Raw genomic sequence first — 11,422 nt, 5'->3', positions numbered from 1 at the left:
TCCTAGTTGTGCCAGAATTCCTCTTGATTTTATTCAGCTAAGTGAAGACCAAATTACCATCATGGGTGATTTTTATGAAGGGTTGAATGACTTAATTAGCTTGGCTTTTATAGTAGCCTGAAGAGATCCATCCCCACTGACTCCTGTGTTTCGACAAAGCTCAAACACTGTTATAGATCAAAGGGAAGATGACATGAAATCTGGGCATGTCAAGGGTGCTACACTGAGAGCCTCCTGTAAATGGGTAATTGAGGAGCTGTTTCCAGGCTGGACTCCTGACCCCAGAGGCTGTAACATCAAGGACAGAGATAACCACAGTCTGGGGTGTCTGAGCCCTGGCTGCTGGGAGAAACGGATCCTCATCCACACACCCCTGAGTATGTGATCGTCCTGGCAACAATTCAGAATATCAACTAACTGCCATGCCTCTTGTAAACGTGTCCTTCAAAAAGGAGCCTTCCTTCATGACAAAGTCTTTATTGCTTTCAAAGTCTCAGGCTTCCTTCAAAATCAACATTCTCCTTATTTATTATTGACATTAATATCAACCACACCAAAGCTATCAAAGCCAAAGTTGTTAATCTTGATAACGCTAATTTAAGCCAATATTGGTTACAAATAATGTTTCATCTAATGTTGTGTGTAGTTGAATTCAAAGCTGATGACCTTGGTTAAAATATCAGCTGTGGACCCTTGGAAATGACACAGTTTTTCAGAGTCTCCTTATAAAATGAGAATAATAACACCTATTCTATGAGGCTTTTGCTTCTTAATGATTTCACTGGTAATGTATTCATTGCAGGAAACAATTTTTGTAGAGCAATGTACATTATGTTTTAAGAAATAGAAGTAAAATTAGGTGCAATGGCAATTAAACTTACAATTTCAAAATTTAAACTAGAATTAGTCATTTGAGAAACTTACCCTTTACCCATATTTAAAATTTATAGTTTCTAATCAGAAGAAACTAAATTTTTTTTCTTTTGAAAAAAATCTCAGACTCTAAAGGAGTTCTAAAAGGCTGACTCTTCACACATAGTGCTCTTGAAGTAATCAAAGAAACAATATGTTTATTTTTTAGGTAGATGTTCATGTAAAATTTTCAAGTAGTCCCAACCTTGTGAATTCTAAATTCTTGGGATTATTTATTACTTTGGCTCCTTTCATTAAAATTTACTAAGTTTTATTATAATCATTATCAGGATTTTTCCAGGGGGACCTGAGACCTATAAACATCTCACAATCATGCTTAAATGCTACATGAATGGATTATGTAAAAACTTGTAGAAGAATCAGTTTTTCTTGAAATTTTCCTAGGGGGAAAGTCTATGAAGAAAGAATTTTATCAAGTGCTAAGAGAGAATATATATTCAGACCTTTTCTGTACATAAAAGGTTTGCTCTGAAATCTTAAGAAATCATCAAAAAAAGGAGGACATTCAGATCTGTTGTTATTTAAAGATTTTATAGGAAAATCATAAATGTCTCATTTCTGTAGCACTTACGTTTTGCCCTCCAAAAAGACCAAACAGATTTGTTACAGAGAGTCACGCAGCAATTTGTGAATCTTTGAACATGTCTGTTTAATGGAGAAAATAGTAGAACATTCATGGATGTACAGTGGTGCTATGTATTAAATCAATGGATTTTACAAAGTAGGCACAGAAACCTTTCTGGTTTCAACCCGTAGAGGTCACAGCTTGCTTCAGTGTGGCTTCCTGGTCTACCAAGCAGCCTCTGCTATCTGGTTCATAGCCCACATCAGATCTGAAGGGCACGGATGTAGGTCTACTTGGAGTCTAATGGATAGTGTGTCCTCTTTTGTGAGAGAAGGGGAATGTTGGTCAACTTGTCAAAAAATTTCTTCCCAGATTTGAAAGACAAAGAGAGATTTTCCTCCTGAACAGAATATATGTCAATTACAGAATATATCAGGACTGCATCTCAGTCCTCTAAGACTGCTAGTTAGTTTTCAATTTCCTACCTTTAAAAAAGAATAGGAGGGGCTTCCCTGGTGGCGCAGTGGTTGACAGTCCACCTGTCGATGCAGGGGACATGGGTTCGTGCCCCGGTCTGGGAATATCCCACATGCCGCAGAGTGGCTGGGCCCGTGAGCCATGGCCACTGAGCCTTCGCGCCTGGAGCCTGTGCTCCACAACGGGAGAGGCCACAGCAGTGAGAGGCCCGCGTACCGCAAAAAAAAAAAAAAAAAGAATAGGAAAAGGAAGAGGAGAACTGGCTCTAAAACTGTCAAGAGAGTGTAAAAACCCTCAAAATCACAGTATAGTTTTTCTTTTTTTTTTAAATTAGGAAACATATGACACTGTGTAAAGAGGCCTTATGTAAATTACTCGCTCTCCTTATCTCTAGTAAGAGTTCTATTTTGCAATAAGAGAAACTCAAGTATTCAGGGACAAACAGATTCAAGGTCACATAGCATTGGATGCATGATGCAAGATACTGGAATAGCATTCCAATGACGGTGACATTTCCAGTTATCTCTGTGCAATGTATAACTGGTTTCTTCAGGCCTCAGCAGCCTGGTACATAAAATGGAGACACATTACACAGGGTTGCCAGATAAACTACAGGGCATCCAGTTATATTTGAGTTTCAGATAAACAACAAATAATTTTTAATATAAGGGTGTCCATGCAATATTTGGGATATACTGACGCTAAAAAATTAATTGTTTATTTGAAATTCAAATTTAATGGGATGTCTTGCATTTTTATTTTCTAAATTACCACATTAGATGTAAATAATTGTATTTCTTTGGTTCTGTTTTCATCAGTTATTGAAGAATCTCTAATCTCTCTTTTAAAAAATTGGAAGAATAATCCATAAAGAACAGTCTTTTCAACAAATGATACAAATAAAAAAACAAATACCCCAAATTTAAAGATGGGCAAAAGATTTGAATAGACATTTCACCAAAAGTATATATACAAATGACCATAATCCCATGAAAAGATGCTCAACGTCATTAGCTATTTGGGAGATGCAAACCAAAACCACAATGAGATATTATTTCACACCACTAGGATGCCTAAAATAAGTGACAGATGATAGCAAATATTCATAAGGATGTAGAAAACTTGGAGTTCTTATTCTTGGCTAGTGGTAATATAAAATGGTGCAGCCACCTTGGAAAATTTTCCCCTCAAAATGTTGCACGTGGGCTTCCCTGGTGGTGCAGTGGTTGGGAGTCTGCCTGCCAATGCAGGGGACGTGGGTTCGTGCCCCGGTCTGGGAGGATCCCACATGCCGCGGAGCGGCTGGGCCCGTGAGCCATGGCCGCTGAGCCTGCACGTCCGGAGCCTGTGCTCCGCAATGGGAGAGGCCACAACAGTGAGAGGCCCGCGTACCGCAAAAAAAAAAAAAAAAAAAATGTTGCACGTATAGTTACCATTTTGCAATTCCACTCATAGATATATATCCAGAGAATTGAAAACATGTTTGCACAGAAACTTGTACATGAAACTTGTATAGCATTATTTGTAATAGCCCCGAAGTTGAAGCATCTGAAATGGTCATCAACTGATGAATAAACAAAAAGTGGTATATCCATACATATTGCCATGTTATGTGGCAATAAGAAAGAGTGAAGTATTGATATACACTGCAATGTGGATGAACCTTAAAAACATCATGTTAAGTGAAAGAAGCATGTGCTAGAAGATCACACATGTGCGATCCATTTATATAAGAGACAGAATGTATATTAGAGGTTTCCAAGGGATGGGGATAGGAGAAATGAGAAATGACTGCAAATGACATGAGATTCCTTTTGGGCTGATAGAAATGTTCTCAAGTGAGATAGTGATAAGAGTTGCACATCTCTGTGATTATACTAAAAAACAAAGAATTGTATATTTTTAAAGGGTGAATTGTATGGTATGTGACATATATCATAATGTTATATATGTTATAAAATATATATGAATATGCTTTTTTTTTGCAAAGAGAAACACAAAATGAATAAACCAAAAACTAATGAAACTGTAAAGCACAGACAGTGAGAGGGAATGAGGTAAAAGGGATAGGAAAGAGAATGAGACTTCTCTAACTTGTAAATAATGATTTTACTTTGACCATGCTAATGTTTTATATATTCAAAAATAAAATTAAATAATAGAGGTAGGAAAATATGAAAATTGACTACAAAGAGAAACAAATGAACCTAATTATATCAATCTGATAATAAAGATATTCAGAAGAAAATAGGAACTGATCCAAACAACTGCTCTGGATATAGAACAAGACGAATTGCAAAAAACTGATGCCCAGGAGAACCAATATCTTCACTGTGGGAGAAGGGATATATTAGGTTGAACCATTTGAAATTGCTGATATTCAATAGTTCTTAACCCCCCAAAAGGAAATTTTATTTTATTTCTTTTTTATTTTTAAAGATTTTTATTGGGGTATAGTTGATTTACAATGTTGTGTTAGTTTCAGGTGTACAACAAAGTGAATCAGTTATACATATACATATATTCACTCTTTTTTTTTTAGATTCTTTTCCCTTATAGGCCATTACAGAGTACTGAGTAGAGTTCCCTGTGCTATACAGCAGGTTCTTATTAGTTATCTATTTTATATACAGTAGTGTGTATATATATGTCAGTCCCAATCTCCCAATTTATCCCTCCCCCACTTATCCCCTGATAACCATAAGTTTATTTTTTATATCTGTGACTCTACTTCTGTTTTGTAAGTTCGTTTGTACCCATTTTTTTTAGATTTCCCATATAAGCGATATCATGATATTTGCCTTTCTGTGTCTGACTTACTTCACTCAGTATGACAGTCTCTAGGTCTATCCATGTTGCTGCAAATGGCATTATTCACCATCAAAAAATCTACAAACAATAAGTGCTGGGGAGGGTGTGGAGAAAAGGGAACCCTCCTACATAGTTGGTGGGAATGTAACTTGGTACAGCCACTATGGAGAACAGTATGGAGGCTCCTTAAAAAACTAGGAATAGCACTACCATATGACCCAACAATCCCATTCCTGGGCATATACCCGGAGAACACCATAATTCAAAAAGATACATGCACCCCAATGTTCATTGCAGCACTATTTACAATAGCCAGGACATTGAAACAACCTAAATGTCCATCAACAGAGGAATGGATAAAGAAGATGTGGTACACATACACAATGGAATACTACTCAGCCATAGAAAAGAATGAAATAATGTCATTTGCAGCAACATGGATGGACCTAGAGATTGATATACTGAGTGAAGTAAGTCAGATCAAAAGGAAATTTCATATTATTCAGTCTAATACAAATATGAATTGAGGGAAAGGGAGGAAGAACCCTGTGTTATTGAATTGGAATTAGTATGACATAATGATTTTTTAAAATCATGCTTTCTAACTCTGTCCACTGGATGGGTTTAGAATCAATGGCCCTCCAGTACCAATAAGCACACATAAGCTTTGGTTTCTAAATACCATTTTCTTCTACCAAAAAAAAAAAAAAAAAAAAAACGTAGAGAAATCACCATTCTAGATCTGGTAGAGGAAAATTTCCATGCTCACATGCAGCATCTTGCAGTGCCAGAAAGTAAGGAAGTCCTCATAGACTCATTGGGATATGCCAAAAGGACATAGGAGTCAACTTGAAGGGCCTCCCACTGGCCAAATGTGGGACAATTTGAACACAAAAAAAGAATGATGACAGTAATGGATCGTTACACATTGAATTAAAATAATACAATAAAAGGATGATTTGGTGGGGACAGGAGAGATAAACTCTTTTTTATAGAAGAATACCAGTTAATAAAAGTAGAAAGAATGACAGGAAAGCATCACGTTGCAACCACCATTGTAATAATTAACTTAAACCAGGATCATCAGTGGATGCCAGAACCAGAGGGTGAAAATTTGTTGGGTGTGCTGAAAAGAGTTAACACAGTAGGCCTAAGATTATTATCCTTAGAAAGGCCTGCTTGGCCCTTGGCTGGCATCTGGGAACTTGGACTTCAGGAGGGTTCCCATCATTCCCAGAATGGATAAGAGAGGCTCACTGTGCCTACACTGTTTTTACAACAATGTGTTGAATACCTGCTTTCCTTTTGGGACTCTTGAATTTTGGTACATGCTATGCAGAGGGTGCCTACATGACCAGCCTTCAATAAAAACCTTGTGCACTGAGTCTTTAAGGAGTGTCACTTGGTAACAACATTTTACATGTGTTGTCACAACTTGTTGCTGTGAGAAGACCCTTGGAAGCTTGTATCACTTTCCTTAGGACTTTGCCCCATGTACCTTCCCCCTTTGCTGATTTGGCTTGGTATATTTTTGCACAATCTGGTGAGTCCTCCTAGCAAAATATCAAAACTGGAGGTAGTTTTGTGGACCCCTGACACATTGGGGAATAAGATATTCACAGAATCTCAAAACATCACCAAACAGATTATTTCCTAATTACAAAGGGAACATGGTATCTTAACAATGGAGAAATCTGGCAAACATAATCTTAACCAAATAATCAAAATCACCAACAATGGGACAGACTTACATCATGTTCCTCATAATATGACGCAGTACTCTTGCCAAACATATTTAACCTGAATCTAATAGTGAGGAAATAAACAGACATCCAAATTGAGGGACATTCTACAAAACACCTGTTCTGTTTTCTTCAAAAAATGTTGAAGTCGTGAAAGACAAAGAAAGGCTGAAGAACTTATTCCAGATTAAATAAGACTAAAGAGATAAGAAAACTAAGTGTTCAGCTATAAAGGACATTACTGAGATAACTTGAATGTGGGGAAATTTGAATGTGCAATGTTTATTAAATAAAAATATTGTAACAATGTTTAATTTTTTGTGTGTGATAATTATATAATGGTTATATACAGGAAGGATTTTCTTTTGAAGAGGTACAGTATCTAGGAGTGATGTATCATGATGTCAGTAACTTCCATATATATATATATATACAGAGAGAGAGGGAGGGAAGGTGGGGTGGGGGGAGAAGAGAGAGAAAGCAACTATGGCAGAATGACAACAATTGGTGAATTTAAGTAAAGAGTAGATGTGCATTAATTGTATTATTTTTGCAACTTTTCTATAGGTTTGAACATGTTTTTTCTCAATAAAAAGTTGTGAAGTTGTGGGGTTGGGGGAGAGGGGACAAATAAAGTTCCCTGAAGAGAAGCCTTCTTTATTCCTTATAGTCTGAATAGTGGTCCAGACATATGTCATAACAGTTTCCCTGAGTTTTTTGTAAGATTAAAAAGTGATAAACTTTTGAAAAATTTTTAGTACTATTACTTTTCTGTATCACCCACCCACCTTTCTGGAATTCAAATTCTATATACATCAGGTAGTTCGATGTTATTTCACAGCTCACAGATGCTCTGTTTACTTTTTTTCCCCAGCTTTTAAATTTCATTTTGGATAGATTCTACTGCTTTGTCTTCAAGTTCACTGATCATATCTTCTTCAGTGTCTAATTTCTTAATTTGATTGAGTATATCTTTGCATCTTAGATATTTATTTTTCCATGTCTATGATATTGATCTGGGTCTTATATCTTCCATTTACATCCTATCATTCTCATACTTTCCCCTAATTTCTGAAACCATGGAATATATTTATAATAGCTCTTTTAACACTCTTGTGTATTAAGTCTATCATCTATGTCACTTTGGGTATGTTTCTGTTGATATATCTCCTAGTTATATGTCTTTTACTTGATTTGCACCTAGTAATCTTTTATTGGATGCCAGATGTTGTTAATTTTATAACAATGAGTGAAGCTGCACGAGGTTGGAAAAGGTGTAGTCCTTTAAAAATTATTATGCTTTGTTCTGGAATGCAGTTAAGTCACTTGGGAATGGCTTGATCCTTTTGAGGCTTGCTATAGAATTTGCCACTATTTTGTGGATTTGGAAAAACTTTCTGTCTGAAGATCATTTGGCCCACTCCTGAGGCAATACGCTTCCAAGGACTCTACCAAATGCCCAGGTATAGGAGATCTTTCCTCTCCTTTCTCTCATCTAGAAAATGAACTATTGCAGACTATGTATGAGCTTTAGCAACTTTTCCATCTGCTTCTTTCCAGTGTTTCTTTCTTTAATATTAGCAGTTTTCTTACACAAATGCATAGATCAGAACTCAAAGACTCAAGGGAAACTTGGCAGTTCTCAGAAACTCTTTCCCTCTGTGCAGTTTCCTCCTCTCTGTTACTTTACTAGGAAAGCTAAACTAAACTCTGAACTCTGCTTCCTCAACTCAGGGAGCTATTCAGGTGATATGTAGGTTCTGTCTCCCTGTGCTGTGACCTGGGAATTCTCTCCAGGCAGTGAGCTGGGGCATTCATAGGGATTGCCTCATATATTTATCTTGTCTAGGGATTATCCTCTATGGTACCTGTTGTGCGTCACCTAAAAAGATTATTTCATGTATTTTGTCTAGCTTTGTATTAGTTTAACGGGAGAGGGAAAATTTGGTTCCTGTTACTCCACAATGGCTGGAAATGGAAGTCTTTAGTGATATTATTTCTATTATAAAATGAGAAAATATTTATTTAAGAAAATGTGGAAATTACTTATGCATAAGTAAATTAGGACAAAATGCCCACTGATCATTCACTAAACACATGAAATTTTGGTATATTTCATTCAGGTATTGTGTTTCCTATGACTAGCTGGCTTTATTTAAAAAAAAAGCAACAGATAAATATGGCATTTAAAATACAACTTTAATACTTATTTTTTAGTTTAACATTGTTTCATAATCATTTACCTATGTTCTTTCTTAGAATCATTTATAAAGCCTGCACAATATCCCAACATATAGACATGTATACTATAGATTATTTAACCTCCTCTCTACAGATGGACGTTTAGCTGGTTTCCAATTTTTGTTATTACAAATAATGAATATTTTTATACAGATATTTTTGTTTAAATTTGAATGATTTACTTAGGCAACATTGGAATTACTGGATATAAGTATTTTAAGGGACACAATTCATTTTTTCAAGTTGGTTTCCAAAGAACTGTATCATTTAAAATATTCACCACTCAGTACAGTTATGAAGTACTTACTCTGTACCACTCATGGTGCAAGATTCTGGTGATTTAAGATGAACAAGACCCCAACTTTGAGTTCTAGATGCTTACAGCCTAGCTGTGGAGACCAATATGTTAATAGATAAGTTCTGCAAAGCATTATGGGGGTTCTGTATGCGCATGAACAGGTTGCAATGAGTTGCTTTGGGCAGAGAAATGTGTCTACTTTATTACCTTACAGAGGCTGATGTAAAGTAAGCATGTAATAAATAGTTGTTAGAAAGGAAGAAAGAAAGAAAGAAAGAAAGGAGAAAGGGAGAAAGTTAAAGAAGTGAATGTTATTTCCATTTAGTGACTTGTTCAGAAAAAGTGTCTTAGAGAAACCTGTGATTTGTAATTAGTGTATCACCAATTCGTTCACACATTCACTTAATAAATATTTTTTGGCAGTGTGCCAGGGACTGTGCTAAGTGCTAAGGACATCGTTGCTACTGTTCCTGTGGAATTTGCTGCCTGGCATGGAAGACAGATAGTAAACAAGCAATTAAAATAACGGAAAACGTAAGGTAGTCTAAGAATATATAATAGGAATGAGTCACTTAATCTAGGGGTCAGTGGAGACTTGTGACAGGGCATGACTTCAAGTGTAAGTAAAAGTTAGAAAAAAGGAGAAAGAGAAAAATAGTTCCAGGTAGAGGCAGTCATATCATTCATCTACATGCAAATAAATGCTTTTCTAATGTTTGATGTGGTTTAAAGACAGTTTATTTGTTTAGATATTTTCACACTCCTCCTCCCATCAATGTGGTTTATATGGTTCTTGATTTTCTAAACCTTTTCTTTTATGAATAGTATGAAGGTAACTTCACCTGAGATCCTGTCCATATTCAAATTTAATGGGATCTTACTCCCAAGGGTTTTAATTGTGTTGCTTTAATACCATCCTGTGTGGTAAGCAATGTTGTGTCCTTTCTATAGGAGAGGAAACTGAGCCATAAGCCACAATGTGCAGGTGGACATCAAAGAGCCAGTCAGCCCAGGTCATGTGTCCTTCAGCCTGCCTGACTCCATCGTGGGACAATCCCAATAAATCCACATTGCTGATTGAGATGACCACCAAAAAGGTATACATAGAATTTATATATATGTATGTAAACTCTATCTTTCTGGTTATTTAGAGATCACCTATGAACCAATGCTGTGGACCAGGGCCTAGAGTTTTTTTTTAATTGCACATTATTGTTTAAAATAATGTCTTCATTCATCTGGAACTGAGATGAAATGAGGTGTTCTAGAGAAGTGTATTTCCATTTTACTGAAATTGACCTCTTCTAGGCACAACAATTTTCACAAATGCAATGTTCGTGAACATAAATAATTTTAAAATAAATTGCACACTCTCAGAATTCTTAAACAGTGTTTCTAACCTCCATTTAACCTGATAACTCAGTCCACGAGCATTGACTGTTTTCTCTCATTTGTTTGTCACTATTAATTTGTCTATGTATCTGGCTCTATGCTAGGAATTGGGAATAAATTAATCAAAATCCCTAACAGATAGAAATTGTAAGCTTAGAAGGAAAAAAACTTACTGAACAACTAAGCTTAATACGTCCAATAAATATGCTGTGTTGAGGGAATTTGAAGCAGTGGCTGTTCCATGTGAGTTCAGGAAGACGTCACAGATAAGACGATGAAAAGTGGACCTTGATGGTAGGGGAGGAAGGTGGTGTTGGTGACGGTGTGGTGGTGGATGGCTGGAGGATATTTCTCGGGTTGAGAGGAGGAGGAAGAGCTTCGCAGCCCATGAAGTGGCATGAAGAAAACATAAGGTGCGTTTAGAGAACTGGAAATGGACCAGGGCATGGGCAGTGCAGTGGGACGTGGCAGACATGGCTGTGGACGGGCAAACTGGGGTCAGCTCACCAAGGGCTTTGGGTGCCGTACCCAGGAGGGGCAGCTGAGGTTTTTAACAGGGAGTGGTGTGATCTGCATTGGTTTTGATAAAGATTACTCAGGGAAAACCTGAAAAATGATGAATGGGATGGTGGGCAGACTAGAAACAGAGAAGTCAGGCATCTGGTAAAACAACGCTGGGCGGGGGGCTTCCCTGGTGGCGCAGTGGTTGAGAGTCCGCCTGCCGATGCAGGGGACATGGGTTCATGCCCCGGTCCGGGGGGATCCCACGTGCCGCGGAGCGGCTGGGCCCGTGAGCCATGGACGCTGAGCCTGCACGTCCGGAGCCTGTGCTCCGCAACGGAGAGGCCACAACAGTGAGAGGCCCGCGTTAAAAAAAATAATAATAAAATAAAATAAAACGCAGGGGGATAGTTGGTCCAGGGAGGAGAAGAGGAGGAGCTCAGTTACAGGTAACAATTCTAA

Source organism: Hyperoodon ampullatus (assembly GCF_949752795.1).
Source record: "Hyperoodon ampullatus genome assembly, chromosome: 13".
NCBI lineage: Eukaryota > Metazoa > Chordata > Mammalia > Artiodactyla > Ziphiidae > Hyperoodon > Hyperoodon ampullatus.
This window is presented reverse-complemented; position numbering follows the sequence as displayed.